General features: G+C 47.5%; 1 long non-coding RNA gene across 1 annotated transcript; it reads left to right on the top strand.

Moving 5' to 3' along the window:
• The first annotated feature begins 6,790 nt into the window (after positions 1-6,790).
• On the top strand, positions 6,791-8,266 carry LOC122365470. Its single transcript, XR_006253759.1, has 3 exons — positions 6,791-6,844; positions 7,066-7,162; positions 8,228-8,266. It is a non-coding gene; the product is annotated as an uncharacterized LOC122365470 (long non-coding RNA).
• Positions 8,267-19,999: the final 11,733 nt, after the last annotated feature.

The following is a 19,999-nucleotide window of genomic DNA, read 5'->3' on the forward strand; positions in this document are numbered from 1 at the left end:
TCCACACATGGCGTGGCGATTACTGCCCATTTCATCGAGTAGAAGGGCGCGGTGGTTGGATGCTGATTCGAGCTGCTTCAGCGCCCACCACGTGCTCTCTTGACGAAAATGGTCTACACTGCAGTAGGGGAAGGTGGGATAAGACGGCCCAGCGGGGCAAGACGGACCACCAGCCCTCCCGGCTGAACCGCTGCTGGTATCTACTGCTTTATGCACTCACTATGTTTGTTTTCCTTCGTAACAATGGCCACTTTGAGCTCATGCTGCTAGGATGCATGGCTTTTGAGTTATTGAGAAAAATGTTGTTTTTCGTCAAACCGATCTAATATAAGAGGTCTACGGGTGATTCAATTACGGCGCCTTTCTTGCATGATTAGTTTCTATTTTGCACTTTACTGTGAAGAACAAAGTTATAAACTTAGTTATAGTCACACTTTAGGAATGGCAAGGTTTTGCAATGTTGGGTTATTTGACACATACGTCATGATAATGACAGAATTTAGATTTGGGGCAAGACGGACCACTGTGGCCCATCTTACCCTGTGGTGGTCCATTGTACCCTGCACATGGAAAGTTCTTTTCCAAAACATTGACACAAGTTTAAGTAAGCTAATTTTTCAGGAAGGAGTCTTTGTTGCATGTGAGCCATGCATGCAAGTGCTCAGTTAGCATGCATTCATGCCAAACGACAATCAACACACATGTTCCCAGCTTTTAGCTGCACTTCCATCACACATGAGTAAAGAATAAAGGCTCATTTTGTTATTTTACCATTCTGGTTACTTTTTCTTACAAGAGTACAGAGCAGAAGTGTAACACACATGAACGGATAGCAGGCACTGCTGGGTGGTCCGTCTTACCCCACGTTTTTTCTTGTCTGGGTTTTTGACATGTCCCTCTTTAAGAGCATCCACCACCTAGATGTCTTTAATTTGAAATTTAGTCTTTACACATATCAACAGAGGAAGGATTGAGCATTCCGAAGACTATAAATAATATGAATTGCGAGAGCAGTGTAGCAAGATATGCGGCCTCAAACCTTAGCTGGTCCGTCTTACCCCACCTTCCCCTACCTACACAGGGGATATATGTCACCTCGCCACCTTTTCCGGCGTCCGTGCAGTCGAGAAGGGGTCAGCGGTCGCAGTGGGCGCCGGTTTTGCGAGTCCAGGAATGTAGTCCTCAATCTCTGCCAGTGAGGGCGGGCGCCGCGCCGGCCGCGGCCAGCTCAGCAAATCGCCGGCTCTGTCTCGCTGACAGCTCGATGTCATGACAGAGTGTCATGATCGGCCGGAGCGCGACCCGACGGCCCGCGCCGGGGGCGGAGCGGCGCATCCGGCGTCTGAGCCGCGCTCGGGCACGACCGCGGCTCCTCGGGCCTCCCTAATGCCCGGCTCCGACCGCCGGAATGACCTACAGGGGGTTATTACCGGCGCAGGGTGGCTCCGCCGACCGGCCGTCTCGGTGACATTCAGCCGCCGCGGCCGGTCGGCGAGAGCTCTGCCCCGGGGTCCGCCGGAACTGGGAGAGACCCAGAGGGACCGCGTGCAGACCGCCGGGACCGCCGGGACAGTCGAGACAGCTGGGGAGCAGTGACCAGAGACCGGGCCAGCAGGGTCGACTGAAGGACCACAGAGGAATGCGGCGCGGCTGAGCCTCGGTCGCCGGTTCCACGTGCCGCGCCTCTGTCCGCGCCCACTCGGGCGCACAGCAGATGGTAATAATGGGATCGTCGCTAAGTAGGGGTGTGCAGTGGGCGAGGACAAAGGACGCACGTGCTGTGTTCAGCAGCTGTCGGCCGCCGGGTGCAGAAGCCCCGGAGGCCCAGGGCGGCGCGGCGGCGGGTGGCGGAGGAAGGGTCCTCGCGGCAGGCGCGCCATGCACTGTGGTATTTTCGCCAGGTGATGGACTGAACTGTGCGGAAAGGGCATGTTTGAACAGGCTCCGGCTTTTTGGTGAGGGCGTGTTCGGCGCCATAGCAAAACCCGATGCTAGCGTGCTTCACAGCCCTGTTAAGCATCTAGTGCTGCGAAAAATCGGACGTAGTTTCGCAGCCTTTTCGATGAAGCGCCCTTATCGTGGGTTTGTTTTCCTCCGGGGCGGAAATCGACAGTCGAGTTTTGGTCGGGCGGCACACCGATAGCATCGGTAAATCCCTGGAGACGGCGTGGCGGCGTACAGATCCGGACCAGTTGCGGGGAGGCATGACATAGGCGCGGGCGACGCTGATAAATATAACGGCCGCGGACGGCCCGAGCGTGTTCCCCGATTAGCCGACTGCGTCTAACTATGACGGCAAACCTGGACACGGGCGACTAGCAGCACAGGAATGCCAACAGACCGTTGTGCTGCACACGACTTAGCTCGCTCTGGTGCTCTCTGCTCGGCATATCCTACTTTTGGACGTGTTTGCAGAGGATCAAAGTGCAGCCGCTTGCAGTTCAGTGCTCATTCACTGTGAAAAACTGATGCTTGAGCGATTCAGTAGACCAGAAAAGTCCCTGTAGTTATGACAATGCAAGCAGCAAATAATGGACAGGTTTCTTAGTGTCCTAGTTATTCTTTCAGCTACGTAATGTATGCAATGGCTTGTTGATAATAGGGCCATCTATAGCCAAGTGGCATATTTGTTTATAATTTAAGTGGAAGGGTTTAAAATTGTGACGATACAGCCTATAAGAAGCAAGGCAACAGGCATGCCTTTTGCAGTGTTTACATGTGTTCCCACAATCCCAATCGTACATAGCGCTGTAACAGAAAAAGATGCAGCGTTGCAAACTGAATATTTACATGTGCATATGTCTAGTCAAATGCATTTGTATAACTTTTGAGACAAACAAGCACATGTCAAAATTGTTTATCTAAGAATGATAGAAGATGAGGCATATGTGCGCTGCTATTTTTCCACCACCCTCTCACGGCCTCTCGCGGAGTTCATGTCGCCCTATATTTCTTATCAGTCTGTCCACACCGCAATTGTACGGACGGCAGCAAAAAGTGGGCCCGTTTTCGGCCGTCCTTCTCCGGTACCTGTCGTTTCCCGCGGAGGCAGCAAGAAACAGAGGAGGAACCTACTCGTACCGTAATAAAACTTGAGTGCACTGGGGTGCGTGGACGGACAAAAACATCTCACACTCTCAAACTCTGTCGGAGTAAAAACGGGGCGCGCCAACACCTGGGGTAGCGGACGACTCTGTGTCTGGAGCTGAGGGGAGTGCCATTTGAGGTGGATATTCTCTTGTCATGTGGTCTCTACAGATGTCATGGATCTATCGGCTGCTGGTTAAAGGTTTGTTGGTTTTGTGATGTGTTTGAGCAACGCTTTAAGAACACATTAGAAATAGACACATATTCAACGCTTCATATCCATACCCTCAATAGTGATGTCAGTAAATGTGCTGAACACTCGTTTTTTTGCTGCATTATTTTACAAACCATTTTTACAAACCATTTTTATTTTACAAACCATTTTTGCATTATTTTAATATATTTTCCCCTGTTTTATTATAAAGACCTGTTGCATGTATTCAGCCAAAACTCATGGTGATCGGTGATCTGTCCCCGGTGCTCAGGCCGACCGCCGGTCTGTGGCCGTGGCACCGACCGCCGATATCTATCTGTGACCGCGGCGCCGTGTCGGTATCTATCTGTGGCCGCCGACCGTCGGTATCTATCTGTGACCGCGGTACCGACTGTGCGGCAGTCAGCGCCGTCCGATGCAGCGCTGACCGGCAGTGAGTCGCCCAGAACCCGTTCCGAGCAGCGCTGCGCAGACCGGCGACTGCTCTGCCGGCGCTGATGTTGATACTGCCGTATACCGGGAACTGATCTCATGTCGAACCGGTCCGGTGCCGCGGACTGGGCGGCACGCATACCTGCACCGGCGACCCACGCCACTCCGAAGGACCGGCGCACCTCCGAATATCGACCCCACCTGTCAGCTGACACACTGCGCATAGGCACGGCCAGTTTTTGCGTATGGATGAGATCAGTTCGTTGTTTATAAATGTTGGACTGAATTTTTGGTTCGTTGAAGCGAACCATTTGTCAATGCTGACCTGCTTTTTCAGAGCATTGACCGTCATATCATGAGACACGATACTTGGTGCCATGTCACTGACCGGAAGACATGGGCTGCACCAAGAAAATTCAGCACGTATGTACTTACATGCATACGTGACTATCCAATATAATTGGCGATCTACTGCGGTACTGGATGAATGATTCTGTGTGCTAATGATCTCAGCTGCCGTGCAAAATGCACATTATATCCATACATTTTTAATTATGAAGGCTAGGGTTAGCAGTAGCATACATGTTATGTTATATATTCGTCATATAAAATATTACCGGTTGAGTTAAACAGGGACGCCTGGATGCAAAATTGATAGTAATTGCTGTCAATCTTTGTACGGCAAGAACGCAGACGCATAAACATTTTATTAATATGTATAAGTACCTACCTACTTATTTTAAACTGACATGCGCAACTACAATTGCTGTCATCCGTGCAAACTTGGCTCCGTTCAGCCTACAGAGTACAGAGGCGATCTCGAAAGATCATTTTGAGTTTGAAACCACGACATTTGATACAAATCACGTGAAATCAAGTATGCATGAATGGTTTTAGCATATGGCCCAGAAGACCGCGATACGATCCACAGAACAGTGCCGTTGCGGGATGTACATACCATCTGCGCGCGATACCTACCCCGTATCCGCGGGGGGGGGCGGGGACGGTGCGGTCTACAGACAGGTGAACCTTGTTTGACTTTTAGCAGCGGGCACCGACGAGTCGGCTTGGGTCGCTCGGCGTCGGCCGGCAAACAAATCATACGATTTCTGAGTAGGAGTACGCTGCGATCGGCCCGCTTGTTTACGCTGCATCGATGCCTGGAACAATGCAATGACTGTCAGCTGGCAGCGGGGCAGCGGCGACCGGTAGCCGCAAAACAGCGATCAATATTCACGTCGGGGCTGGGCTCGGCCCTCGGAGCCCTCGGAGCCGCTGTCATACTGACGGACGAGGCGGCCCGGTGCAACAATGGCCGGCGCGGCGGCCGCGGAGAACCAGTAGTGGCGGGCTGTCGGCGACATTACCGGGGTGCGCTGTCCCTGCCCGGGGTGCGCTGTCCCTGCCCGCCGGGGTGCGCTGTCCCTGCAGGCGCGGACTTACATCCCAGAGAAGAGCCGCCGGCGCCCGCACGGATAGTGCGCACTGCTTATGAAAACGAACATAACAACAAACTATAAGAACACCGGGTGAATCATTTGCGGCGGTTGATGCGAATCATTTGCGATGGTTGATGCGGCGGTTGAAGCGGTTGCTGCGGCTACCGTCTCGACCAACCCACCGCCAGCTGCGCCCGTGGGGGATGGGCGGCCGGACACAAATTTGGTGAACACTACATCGAAATCAGAGGCCAGTTTTACCAACAGAGAAATAGCCGCCTGCCGGATTTTTTGCCTAAAGGCCGTTTTACATGCGGAGCGTAAACGCGAAGGGCACGTAAGCGGATAAAGCTTTTCGGTTGGGCTCGGAGTCGCCGCTAGAAATGTGAAGTGTGAAATCGCCCAATGTGAAATGGCCCTTTAGGCAAAAAAATTCGACAGGCGGCCATTTTTCTGTTGGTAAAACTGGCCTCAGATGTCGCCATGCTCCGGCAATCGGTATGCATATAGATCAGAGGCGTGGACTGGGCATTCCAGCAGCGCACAACACAACACCACCACTGCACATAAACTGCGCACACTACACTGAAAACAAATCTACTCATGAGGGGAGAGTAATTCATATTTGACTCGCCATTCATGAGTATATTTGGATGAGTAACTCACGCGCGGAGCGTTAACACTCAAGAGTAAAAGTTTACTCGTTTTGAAAACTCAATTGCCCAAATGCATGACCTTCTCCCTATGAGTTGCCTGACTCATGACGCACAAAACATTGGTATCAAAACTCCCTGTTGAGTCTCGCAAACTCATGTAAGGCGAGTAAGGAATGTACTCACGACCCGTGAGTTAGTGAAACTGAACGTTTGGGTTTAAGAACTCATGAAAAAGAGGACAGGGATTCTTGCTAACTCATTGTTCGTGAGTAATGAGATCAAAAACCAGTTTGAAATCATTAACTCTTCAAACGCAGCTTAAGGAAACCAATGATGCGCCGGTAAATATGATCAACCGTGAATTATCCATGAGCTGCTTTACACAAGCCTTACGCGTTAATATAACCGCCGTGACGCCATCTTGCATGTTTGTGCTGTAAGTGCAGCACGGGACGCGGCGGACGCAGTGAATTGGAGGCTGGAGTGACTGGTGAGTGTTAAATGTTACGTATTTTATTGCCTGTAGGTATGTTTAAGTGCAAAATGCATATTTTCATTGAAAATGTACCTACATGTGCACTCACACAACACTACTGATACCTTGGGTTGTCCTATGGGTTGGTTGACCCTCCTAGTTATGTATTGTCTATAACATGAAAGCCTTTTTGAGGGGTTCATAATATCCATCAAAATGTGGAATATCATATCAGTCATGCTCAACATGCCCCTACAGTGAAACCTAACCTGTTATTCTACGGGCAGCTTTGCCAGCGTGAAGCCTAACAGAATAATTAAACATCAAGTATTTTCTTTAAGCCTTTGCCTATAGCATCTATTTCTGCCAGCCCCTAATGCTCAAACCCTGGTGCAAACATCTATAGGTTAGGATAGGTGGTATATGTGTAAATGAAGTTCGAGTGGTAGGCATGTGGAAGGTTGTACCTATGTTGTAAGATGTAGGCTGGTAGATTGTAGGTACCTATTTAGGTTGTAAGGTCTAGTTAGTAGGTTATAAGGTAAGGCTAGGTCAGCTTTTCATCATGTTTTTCATCTTCCTCGTAGTTTATCTAGTATTTTTGTAATAAACGACTTGTAATTGAATCATTTGGCCGAATCCTTCTAAAAACGAGCACCCCAAGTGCTTCCTCTAAAAGCCCACCCCTGCACCCCCCAAGAGTGAGATCTAGATACCAGGCATGGTCGAATTGATTCTATCGTGATGTTCTCATCTCCTCAGCTGGACGGTGCCATGGAGGCCACTTTCTCAGAGAGGCGACACCTCATCGTCAAGAGGAAAATCCCGATGGCCACCATCCGTCGTCGATGAAAACAAAGTATGTACATTGTCATAGATAACATGTGAATCATTGTACATACATGGTCTGATGCGTTGTAAATTAGCGATCCAATGCAGTCAGAGTCAGGTGGTTTGGTGCGTGCAACTGCAGACGCGCCTTCACCGGCTCTCAGAGTCAGTTTTCTTTCTGAAGCTCATCTTGAGTTATTTTGCACCCGCCCTCATGTGTATTTTGTTTCCCTTGCCTTTGTTACCGACAGACTAGGGCCAATATCCGAAAATGATTCGATCCACAGGATCCAAGAGCGCAGTTCTTCTATCTGATTATAAATTCATCAATACTTTTTGGAGACCCTGCTGGTCCTTGATCCAACATGTTTCTTTTGTCGATGAATACCGGCGATCTTGAATCTTACATTTTGCTCTGTGGATTGATTCTGATTTCTGGGGATCTTGTATCCTACATTTAGACTCTGAGAACACATTTTTCTTGCTAAATTTCAAAATGCTTTGCATTAGCGAGGCGTACAAGGTTGTTTAAGAAGTCTTTGTGCACAACCTGCTTCGCTGGCCCTAAAGTTCACAACTTAACGCTTAATTTTATGTCTACAGACATGACATTTACGTTGGATCCAGGAAATTTGAACTCTGGCATTTCGTTCTCGCGTGGGGTCCGGAATCCTAAAGTGTTATTTATACGTGCGATCCAGGGGATCTTGGATCCTAAAATTATATTATATTTTTCAATGAGATCAAGGAGATCCAGTATTCTGAAATCCTGGCATTGCATGGGATCTTGCGGATCTTGGATCTTGATTTTTGGCTGAGGCACAAGTCTGTACTTATACTGACAATGCATGCATAACCCCAGGGTCATGTCCGCCGCACGGTAGGGATTACGAGAGTTACTAATGCTACTGTAAAACAGATGTGCTTGTGTGACATCGCATTTGCATGACCACCGATAACGGAACTGGATTGGCAGTTAATTTTCAGACGCTGCAGTAAGAAGTAGAAGAATTTAAGCCGGCCATGTGAATATCGATGGCGTCTTACTGGTATAGTCGTCCTTCAGCACGCGTCATTAATCCTTTGTTTTCAGGTCTGGAAAGAGCTGAGTCGGATAAAAAATGCCGACTTGTTGGACACCAACGAGTTGGAACTCTCCCGGGAAGCCATGACCCCGATTGTGGCCAATGGCGAAGGTGAAAGAGCAGCTGGATGCCTCACAGATGGTAAGTTAACAACATTTTACCCGGGAATGTTGGAACCGTAACCGAATAGGTACCAAAAGCTCATGTATTTATGAACGTCCTGTTAAGTTTGATATACTCGTATACACTTACACGGAAAGTATTTAAAAAAGGAGCATAAAAATGTGAAATTTCATTCGTGCTTCTTATAAGAGATCATAGAAGTTCATCGTTATATCCACTGTAGTTTACTATAGTGGATACTCAATACCTATAGGCATTGAGTATGATTAACACATTTTTATCGTCAATTTCAAAGTAATATATGCGAGCACTATTTACTCTAAACATATTTTAATGTTATGCTCACAAGCATCTTCTAACCCGCACCCCGCGGGAGTTCCTGGATTTCTAGGCCCTGCTGGGGGGGGGAGGGGAAACGTTTGAACCCCCCTTTTAGCTTAGCTCCTGGGCCATGTAGCGATACGGCGAAGGCGGCGTTCGAAAGGACGTCAAAAATAAGGAAGAAATTATTTCGGTCACTTTTTTGTTCAGGTCAAAGGTCAGGTCACCAGAGGTCATTGAATGCAAAAGTTCACCGATTTCCAGGTTAAATTTTGATAATTTTCAATTTTTGACAACATTCAAATTTCGATCAGATCAACGCATAGCTCGGAAACTAATAGAGCTACAAAACCACAGAAAAGCGCCTTTGATAGCCCATTAACGCTCTTTCTGATTAACTCTCTCAGATTTGACCTGCCGTCAGTGGTTTTGCATGCGAGGGAGGGGTAAAAACTGCCAAAATAGATATATTTTTTCTGAAAGTTTTTCAGCAAAAACTTTTGACTTAAGCCTTTCACGTACTTTATTTTACCGGAATCGTGTTTCTCTCGGCAAGACGCATTGAATAAACTATTATGTGACCTTGAAAGGTTAACTTAAAAATTTGACCTCAGTTCAAGGTCATGACCTGACCGATAAGGGTCAGGTTGCATATCAGTTGATCCGTTCGTCGAGATGAACACAACGAAGGTGTTTTCATCGTTCTATGCCTCTATCAAAAGTTCTTCGCGAAAAACTGTCAGATACCATTTGTGACCTGAGATGTCATCAGGGGCATAAAACGGGGTCACGGGTGCCATTTTCATGTTAAGTGTGGTTGCACTAATTGCTTATATGCCTGCTTTACCATATTATCAGAGAGTATCTTCGATGAAAACAATGAAATAAATTCATAAAATACAGATATTTGCTGTAAAAGAGATTAGGTGCAGATTTGGTCAAATTAGGTGCACTCGCCGGGTAGCCCGTCGCGAAAACGGCCAATATGACTTACGGCCAATATGACTTACGTCCAAAAGAGGCGCCTTTCGATTGTCTCCAATTTACTTACCTTTAACTGAGAGGTCGCAAAATTCACCTGACCTTAGGCCATCGACATCAAAATGCTAAGATATACATTTTGTACAAACTGTTGCTCTTATCAATCGCTGCAAGTTTCAAAGCAATCGGTCACTAGGGTGTAGCTATGGTAGGCTTTATAACTTTTTAAGTAGTGAGGTCACTTGGCTTGACCTGGCGACCTGACTTTAGGTGACACGGAGCGCCGCCGTTTTTTTTTTTTAGATATTTGTGAAAATCCACAGAAGGGGTGTTCAAACACCCTCCCTCTCCCCCAGCAAGACGTGCGGTTAAAATTGCGAGAGGCATACTGTACCAAATTAAAGTTTGCAGTTCGTGGCCTTGATTTCTGAAGGTAAATTTTTCCGTCGCAGACGATGCGATCGACCATCTTCTCTGCACCGTGCTAAAGAGCACCAAGTTGTGTTCACATCGGCGCCGCAGCCACGGCCTCATGTGGCGGACGACTTCCACGCCATAGAGGGCGTGCCAGCAGTGCAGTTTAAGGAGCTCTAACGGCAAAGGTGAACAAGCTGCTGACGTGGGGGGCCGCGTTCACAGTGTTTGCGCAGTCGTTCAACCGCCCAGCCATCCGTCTGGCCGGCTACCTGATGTGTGCCGTGATCCTGAAGACCGATGTGTCGCCGCCCCCAAAGCAGTGGGCGGCGATGACCGGCTGCGTTTAGGAGTGCACGGGGAGGGACATGAGGCAGCGCTTTAGGGACTTTCTGTCTCTTTTTGTGTTTGTGTTTCTGCCGGGTAGTTTTGCAAAGAAATGGCGTTAACGCTTTTTCATGCGTGTAGGCCAAGTTCATGTCTGGAAGGGCATGAGCGTCGTGCTGTGTTCATCACCCTTGTTCATATGATCAATGATGTAATAGTCGTGGTTTATCTGCATGCTATGCATTGTTTTAATAAACCTTCCTTATGTTTTAATGTTATGACTCTCATCTCATGGGTGAGGCTGACCGCCAGGGGATGAGTCGACAGAGTGGAAAAACCGGCGGCAGAGCGATCTAATAGGTGTGTTCACTTGACCATCATGTTATGAGTTACATTTAACTCGCGTATCAATCGTTGCATGGCATGAGTTACTAGCAATGCTTGAATTCGTCACAAACGGTAAACTCATGTGGTATGAGTGAGGGAACGAGAGTTAACCCGCAACTCATTGGTGATGTGACCGCTACAGGGCTAGTAACATTTACTAGCGCCTCATGTAGTCAAACGTGTGGTGTCTTCATTAACGGTGTAATATGAGTAAGACTATACTCGCATATGATGAGTAATCAAAATGAGTTACCAAGAGTACATGAGTTTTTCACAATCGGTTAACTCATAATACACGAGTGAAGAGACATGAGTTAACGCACAATTGAGAGGTGCAATGACCGGTGCAGGCCTAGTTACATTACCGGCGCCTCGAGCAGTCAAATAGGTTGTTTAAAATTACCGCCGGTTCATGAGTTTACTCATCACCCATGGGTAATTTTGTTTTCAGTGTACTACAAAACTAACGGAAAATGTATAGGTACACACCACACGGCAGCACCACAGAAACTGCCTCTACCGCAACAACGGCGAGTGGGAGACTCCAATAACGCACAGAACAACAGCACCATTTCATGGAAACCTCGCGCACCGCAACAGCCGGACGGGAGACTCCAATCGCGCACAGTGCACACCGCAGCAACGCGACGGCGGAGACTTCAATCACGCACACCACAATAACGGGATAACGGAGACCGCAATCGCGCATAGCACAACAACACCAATACGCAGAAACTGCGCGAACGCGTAATTCATCTCACTAACAGCTTACATCATTGAATGTGGCGCTTCGTACCACATTGCCTACAGTTGTTCAGTTTTTATCGGCAGCAGTTGACTCATTATTAGTGGCCCTGGAAAATCATGCACAATTTGCCATTTTCATCACTTTTTAGGTGATTATTTGAAGCCACATAAGCAATGCGATTACTTCACTTTATTCGCCCGAGGCCTTCATCCCTTGGCGGTGACTACATACATACCTATACTCAGTCGGCCTGGCGGCTGGACGTCTGCACTCGAATACTGTCTACGATCGCATGCGGTGACAGGCACGGATACAGGCACGGATAGCATCTTGGGATGGATCCTCCTTCCTACAGGGTGTCTCAAAAGTTCGTTCACAGGTACCAGCCATGCTTTTTTGTCAATAATTCTGAATCAACAAGAAATTAACAATCGAAATTTTGCATGGGCATTGGTGACAACCTTCCTCAAGCAGTCTCATTGTTTTCAAGTGCATTCGACCCTTCATGAGCTCACAAAAAGGGTTCACCTCTGACCATGGGTCAGGCACGAAAATGTAGGTTGCAAAGTCGGGTATGTTGTGAAACTCTCTGTTTCAGGAGTAATGGGAATGGTTAAGTCGGAAATGACACATGGCTAAGTGTCGGCGAGGATGAGTGCAAAATGATGATCATCTCATAAAAACGGTGGCTAAAATTTTTGAAGGACGAAACCATGCGAGACTAACGGCGTTTTGAACGACCCTCGCACGACAGCAGACTCGTGTTCCGGAAAGCAGCTGAAAATGCGGTCATAACTATTGAAATTGGCAAGAAGGTCACAGACAGAGGTTACCCATTTTCAAAAAGTGCAGATCATCGTAAAATAAAGACAAATTATAATTTAAAATTATTTATAATATCTATAACGCTAATTTTTGGGGACAATAACACAAAAATCGTCAATGCCAAGGACACCTGACCCTCCAAAAGTGTCAGCTATTGTAAAATTTTATCTAACGAAGTTTCAAGAGGCAGATCTGCAGCGAATAATTTTCTTTTAAACACAAAATCCCGATAAAACCACACGATGAACAGGTTTGGGCCGTTTACAAAGCAGAACATCTCCCGAGGAAAACACTCCGCAACCGAGCGAAGGTCTTGGCATGGGGAATGACGAGCGCTTGGAATTTGCAAAATTTGCACAATGTGTCTGAGAAACAGACGTCCGACACATTCTGCTACCATATGATGCGAAAAATTTACTCCTGGCACTTCCCGTTTGTTCAGGACTGGGGTCGTTTTGAAAAGGAAAATGGCGCTTGGGATGTCGGCGCCAGTCATTCATGAAGGAGTTAGCGCCAGAGAATGTCTACAAAATACTCAAGGATGGTGTCGATGCAAGCTGTCGGCTTTCAGGGAAAATCAGATGTTGCCTGGGAGCTAGTCAAAACTAAATCCGACGCAGAAACTGCAGGGGATTCCCCTGCAAGAGCTTGAAAGCTGGTAACCTTTTATCAGCCTCCGGCAGCTGACGGAGCAACAAAAATCGGTATGGGCAAATATTTTTAGAGATACAGCAAAGGGGTTGGTTTCCAACCTTCTTAATCAGTTGTCAAAGCATGCATATTTGTCTAGTGTACACACAGACACCAAAACATTATACTTTTGGCCGGTTCTTATATGCTTTATTGGCATGGGAAATGTGTGAACGAACTTTTGAGACACCCTGTAGTAGAACAAGGACTGGACACAAGGCGGACCCTGTCTGTGGCCTAATGCGGGCTGGATGGACACTCCCTGCGGTCAAGCACAGACTGGACGCCTGCGGTCAGACCCAGGCTTGAGGCCTGCGGTGAGGCTCCCGGCTCGAGCGGAGCTCTCCGGATCGTCTCGGCCGGATGCGTGCGGTAACCGCGCTGTGCCGGACAGAGAGTATATCGCCTTCATCTTGGCGACATTGCCAGATCGTCCCCGCCCGGTTCGCGGAGAGGTGAGGTAACCCGAGAGAGCCCGCCGCATCAGACGCGGCCGAGGCATGCAGTTCGTCATAGACAATACCGATATCAAGGGCAGCATCGGAGAAAACCCTGTGCAAATCAGCGGTCTGTTCCCTCTGAGCCGGCTCTCCGTAGAGACCAAACGGGCCGCCGCGCCGGGGCACTGGAGCCGACTGCGGACAGTGTCCGGACCGGCGGTGTTCGGCGGACAGCGGAAACGAGCCCTGTACCTGACTCTTACCGCGGAACTCCCTGCTGACCCGCCCCGGCTCGTCTGGAACCCGTCCAACGGCAGGGTGACTGACACCAGACGACAGGGTGATACCGGACGGCTGGGTGACACCGGACGACTGGGTGACACTAGACGACTGGGTGACACTAGACGACTGGGTGACACTAGACGACTGGGTGACACTAGACGACTGGGTGACACTAGACGACTGGGTAACACTAGACGACTGGGTGACACCAGATGACTGGGTGACACTAGACGACTGGGTGACACCTGCCCCGTGCCCGGCGCCGAGTGGCGTCCTCTGAGCGTCCAGATGAATTGTTTTGTAATGTATTGTATTCATAATAGCCGACACTTACAAATTACAAAATTACCATGGCTCGTCGTCTGGCGGAGGACGTCTTCAGTTGTAGCCTGTCCCACCTCTCGCTACCCTACTGTACAGCGCTGGCCATTGGTCAGGTCAGCCTTAGTGCCGCCACCTAAAGAGCGCTTGACTTTCTTTTCAGCTGTGATCACTGGCCGATGATAAAACATCTTGTTTGATTTGATTTTTTGTTTGTTTAGCTTGGTATGGGTAAGGTTACGGCACTCGACTAACAATGTTATAATCACGTAGGATCCAGAGGAATCCAGAGGCATGTGACTGATGTAATTCCTTGAAGGACTAGCCTATCTGCTTAGCCCTCTGCGCATCCTGTATGTTGGAGCACAAATGCTCGGCTCGGGAGAGTAAATACGCCCAGCAAGATCCGGTTACTGGGTAGAGAAAGAGAGAGAGAGAGAGAGAGAGAGAGAGAGAGAGAGAGAGGGAGGGAGGGAGAGCTCAGCGACACTCATTATCATCTCTATCCGCCTAATATCGCCGGACTACAGCCTCCCGCTACATTATCACGCGCCTCGTTGTTTAGCTGCGGAGTGGCACTACATTAACATGTGGCAGTATAGGATGTGGAGCTCACTCAGTTGTATACCGATAACACAAAGTATGGGCGTGCAGCGATCCTGTGTGGACTGACGGTAAGTGGCATCCGGCTTAGAAATTGTGACGTGTAATGTAGGTCCCGTTTTCTGTGACTCTCACAAGATTTTCACACGTTTCTGACTGCATAGTTGAATTTATGTAAGTCGTTGGGAATTAGACAAAGTACGATCCTTGCCGATTAAAAATGGCGACCACAACTATTCGCGCCAGGCTGATGTCAGACGAAGTGCCACAAAACTGGAAACTGAAGAAAGGACAAATGAATGACATGGCGAGGGACTAAAGCGTTGATGGTTCACCCGTACTAATGGATTTGTCCCTCTTATAGAAATGATATGCCGCAAGTTTTGTTCTATCATATACTTCGTGATGCCGTGCAAAACAATAGCCGTTTTCACAGCAGCTATCTGGTACACATTTGGTTCACGTTTGGTGTAGATTTGGTGCAGATTTGGTCAAAATAGATTGATTGTGTGTCTTAGTAATCAGCTATAGGGCTGCTCTTGTTGCTTATATACCTGATTTTTCAAGTTATCAGGTAGTATTTTTATGAAGACAATTGTTGTAGAAGAGATTTGGTGCAGATTTGCTGCTATATCTCGGGTCAAATTTGGTGCGTTCGCTAGCTGACCCGTCGTGAAAACGGCTAATATTCACCATTCTGGTTTGTAACGATTATAATGCAGTAATGTACATGCGCGCCGCATTGTTATGTAGGTTACCATTGCTGGTTAGTGGTTGCAATAAAAAACACTTTCGCGTTTCTTGAAGTTGAAGATGGCAGCATGGTTGTACATATTTAAGCACAATTAGCCCGCGTCTCATTGAGGTATGCCCTGTAACGCACCCCACTGGGGGAGGGGGGGGGGGAGCAGCACACGAGCACCCTCCTGATGCGCCACAATGCAATGTCAGTTTGGTATTACCGAGATAAAGAAGCAAACCTACGAGTGCGCCTACAGATGATTGGACACTCTCCAGAGCTGTCTAACAATCTCCGAGCCGCAAATTGAACACATGTTAATACCACTGCGACCGGTGACGTCAGAGTGCACTGTGTCTCTTTGTTTCACATTTTTACGACTCAGCGGTGGGTGGCCGAGTGGGGTCACATTTCAGTTCCGCAATCACGCTCGTCAAATGCTGGACTCTTGTTCTGGTAGTAAGAGTAAGCAAGCTTTGACACAACGCTGTTACAGTCACTATAGGTGTTTGTCAGAAAGCACACTGAACCTCAACTGTGAGTTCTTCCACTTCTAAATCACTTACATATGTGCAATGTGCAATACCATGTTGTTTTAAAACGTTGATTTTGCCGATGATAGTTAATGAATTAACCCTCGCCCGCACATGGGGGGGGTGGTTGCCACCCCCCCCCCCCCCAGGCAGTCTTTCTGCTCTGCACTCAACATTTTTAGAGCTAGAAGGCTGATTTTTCGTATAGCTGCTTGTCTATCCTTTCTTGATGTCCACTGAAAATTTCTAGTTTCTGTGATTTTTGGTTTCGGAGATATGACCTTGTTTTTCAGGTCATGTCATGACCCAAATAGCCAATTCTCAACATCTTGCGTTTGCCATGGGCCTTGTGAGCTTTTGACACCCTGATTTCGGCCTTTTTTGCCAGTCTTACCTCCCACCTATCATGGAACATGTTGTTCGACGATGTACAGGGGTCAAGGTCAGGGTCAAGGTCAACCTAGGTCATCTAAGATAATTGCGTTTTAGGCAAGCTGAATTTACTTTTTGTGAAGTTTTTTGACTGCATTTTTGGTAAAAGCTTCTCAGATCATGATTTCATGTGGTATGGACCCAAAAACAATCGGTGCACACATCAGCATACACACAGACACACACAGACATACAAACACATGTCATGTCATTGACCTTGACCTAACTTGACCTGAAATGACCTCAGCAGCAAAACCTGGTCGGGTAGTGTGAGAAAGAAGTTCTAGCTGGCTTGGCACCAGAAAACGGCATCGTCATCGGTAAATGATAAGCAGCGCACTTGATATCCAACGGTGACCCAAAACAGCAACATTTTTTAGTTTGACCTGACCTGGAAGGTCAATGACTGACCTGAGAAGGTAAATCTGGGTATCATTGGATTTGTCTCTTCCCAAAGAATCTTTTTGGTCTCTACTGCTAAGCTCTATCTCCAACAGGAACGAAATGGCGCGGGGGGGGGGGTGGCAACCACCCCCCCCCCCCATGTGCGTTCTAGGATGGGAAAATGGCATGTGCGGGCGAGGGTTAAGTATGTACCTTTGGCTCACTTACTACACAGTTTATAGACATAGCCTTATGTCTTAACCCGCGCCCCAGTGGCGGTCTCGGCCAACTTCGCCCTAGTGAGGGGGGGGCATATGTTACAACCCACCTCTAACTCAAAAACTAAGAGGGCTAGAAAGACGCGGTAAAAAGCAGTCGATAGCTCTCAATACGTACGGTTGAAAGTATTTCGGTCATTTTTCACCTTAGAGCAATATTGGGGTCACCAGAGGTCATCAAAGGTCAAAATTTGCCAATTGTCATTATATTTTTCAGAAAACATGCCGCTATCTAAGGAACTATGGTAGCTAGAAAAATGCATGGAAAAGCAATCGATAGCTTTTGAACTCTTCTTTTGAAAAGGCCATTGTCAATATTGTCCTCAGTTCAACGGTTTAGTCTCCAGAGGGCAAAAACTCCAAAAATAGCTGTTTTTACGAAAAGTGTTTTTCGACAATAACTTTCGACTACAAAAAGCCACGATATTTCTATTGCCAGAATCGTGTTCCCCTCACCGAGACGCGTCGAATGAACTATAAGTTGACCTTGAAAGATCAACTTAAAAATTTGACCTCAGGTCAAGGTCATGACCTGACCGGAAAAGGTCATGTTGCATATCAGTCGATGCGTCTCAACAAGACAAACACAATGAGACCATCCCCAGCGTTCTATCTCTTTCCAATCGCGAGTTATTGGCAAAAAAACTGTTTGTAGCCTCAAATGACCTCTGATGACCTTTCTAGAGGCTATCAGCAAAAATGACACCTTGGTCATCACGAGTAGACTAAATCATTGTCATTCTGAAATATTTGGACTGTTCCTATGCGTACACACGGATCTAGAGGCATTTTCGTTTTTCTCCATTGACTTGTAATGGAAAGGTCATGCCACTGACCTCACCTTAGGTCACGGATACAAAAAAATCCGAGATATACAAATTGAAGGCTCCCATAACAGCATGCAATCCACCAAGTTTAAAACCTTTCTGACAAACACTGCAGGCTGGACATGATTGCAAACTTTTTTTAAGGCTTGGTCAGTTAACTTGACCTGGTGACCTGACCTGACATGACCTGGGGTCAAAAAATTTCACACATTGTCCAAAATTGATGTACCAAAAGCTACCTCAAGCGGCGCGGCGCTACGCGCCGCGGTTTTTTATTCACACGCGAAAAACGCGACAGGGTGGTTACATATGCCCCCCCCCCCCCCACTGGGGCGAAGGTTAAATCAGTACGTGACATGCAAATAGGTACCTAATTGATTAATATAAGTCTTTACCTTACCATTACAAAGAGCGAGAGAGCACAATGATACTAACTTAACCCGCGCCCTGGTGGGGTCTGTTTATAACGCGACCTGGTGGGGGGGGGGGGGCTATTTTTTGCCCCCCCCCCTCGTATCTCCGAAACTACTGGACGGATCCGCAAAATTCAAACGGCTTTCGAAAGGCCTGTCAAATTTGTCGATGGAAACCAAATTTCATTGACCTCGGGGTCACCGATGACGTCACAGGTCAGGTCAAAGATGAAATGTTTCACCGTTCACGGGTCTTCTAGGGAATGCGCTATAACACCGAGGAAAACGCATTTTGTCGAGAATCAGCGGTAGGGCGTCAGTTGCCTAGTAGATATGTTGCTATTAGAGGTCACTGGCAATACCAGGTCAGGTCACAGGTCAGGTCACCAAGGGTCACAGGTCAGGTCACATGAGCCCAACTTTACTAAGGTTGTGTGATACATGTTTTATGGCCAATTTTTCATTTCCAACTCAATGGTGTTGGTTATAAGACTATCAGGTACGGCTTAGGTCACTTTCTGGTGAAGTTCAGGTCAAGGTCAGGTCAAGGTCAGGCCAAAAAAGGTCAAATTTTAAAGTTGATAGTTTTGCATAAAATGGGTATTGATTCGATGCAGCTCGTCACGGGGAGTCTAATGGTGGTCTCTGTTTTGCGCTACGGGGTCTAGAATTGCTAACAATTGAGTTTGAAAATTTGACGTCATCAAATTTGAACAGTTTTTTCGCTATAACTTCGCCAAAAAAAGAGGTATCAATCTCAAATTTGGTATGTGGATGGAAGGCGGTAAGGACTATCACATATATTCCGGTTTTTGCGAAATTCAAAAAACTTTTTGGATTTTTCGATTATTATATCCAAACATTCTATTTTTTGATTTTTGGGGGTCAAAATCCAAAAATTTCAAAAATCCGAGATAGCAGTGTTGTAGCCCTGTCCAATCTACAGCTTTCATGTCTTTATCATTTTTCTGTATTTGCAAAGCTATAGGCCTCACAGCTCTTCCCGCGAAACCCTTTTTTGGGTCGAAAACGGCAGAACATGACGTCACTCTGACGTCATTTCCGGCCAACCTATCATAGCCTTTGGAAAAAAATTTTGGTCACCATGTGTAAAATTGATGTCCGGGAGGGTACTGAAAGTTTGGTGACGATCGGCGCAGCGGTTCTGGAGATATATTGAAAAGTCTGGAGGGGGGGCAAAAAATAGCCCCCCCCCCCCACCAGGTCGCGGGTTAACCCTCGCATGTGTAGGGGGGGGTCGGATGGACCCCCCCCCATGGTTTTTCGCGAATAACTCGCGTAAAAAGCGGCCGATCGCGACGAAACTTTCAGTACCCTCACATTGATCAATTTTACACCTACTCTGAAAATTTCATGACCCTGACCCAAATGACCTTTGACCTGTGACCTCTTTTCCGAGACCATGTTTGGCCGGAATCGCGATTCTGCGTATGTCGGCTTGCATTAGCCGCGCGTTTGCGAGCTTTTCGTGGTTTCAAACGTTCAAACATGTGATTTGATGTTGCTTCCATGCATTAGGGTGGGTGTCAAGGTCACCTGAAGGTCAGGTCAGGTCATTGACCTTTGGTGACCTCGGGTGACCTCGGTTCACTTTTTCGAGCTGTACATGTTTCTAGGCTAGTTTTTGGAGCTGAATTCGAATTTAGCAACCATTTGAACATTTACGAAGTAGTTTTGGTGCCTTCGTAACA

This window comes from Amphibalanus amphitrite, unplaced genomic scaffold, assembly GCF_019059575.1.
Source record: "Amphibalanus amphitrite isolate SeventyFive unplaced genomic scaffold, NRLGWU_Aamphi_draft 000741F_arrow, whole genome shotgun sequence".
NCBI lineage: Eukaryota > Metazoa > Arthropoda > Thecostraca > Balanomorpha > Balanidae > Amphibalanus > Amphibalanus amphitrite.